This window comes from Stegastes partitus, unplaced genomic scaffold (assembly GCF_000690725.1).
Source record: "Stegastes partitus isolate 25-593 unplaced genomic scaffold, Stegastes_partitus-1.0.2 Scaffold1616, whole genome shotgun sequence".
In the NCBI taxonomy this organism is placed as follows: domain Eukaryota; kingdom Metazoa; phylum Chordata; class Actinopteri; family Pomacentridae; genus Stegastes; species Stegastes partitus.
Window position 1 is genome coordinate 94560 of NW_007579347.1, and position 322 is coordinate 94881.

A 322-nucleotide genomic window follows, 5' to 3' on the forward strand; every position below is an offset into this window, starting at 1 on the left:
ATATTTGTCTGGCCTTTGATAAACTGTCACATGGATAATATTTTTAATTCTGAAATCATAGATAAACTGGACGTTTTAACTTTAAGTTAGCTTGTCTTCTCAGACACAGCTGCATCTTTTTTCCTCGACTGTCACAGCGATTGTCACCCACATAACTAAAATGTGCCTCTATTAGTTTATTATCAGATATTTAACAATATTAAGTCTAAAATAAGAAACCAAAGTACATCACTCTGTGATTTATGACCTCTCATATTGACATAGTTTTTAGCTCTTCTTACTATTATGGTAAAATAGAATATCTAAAATTCTATTGTGACTT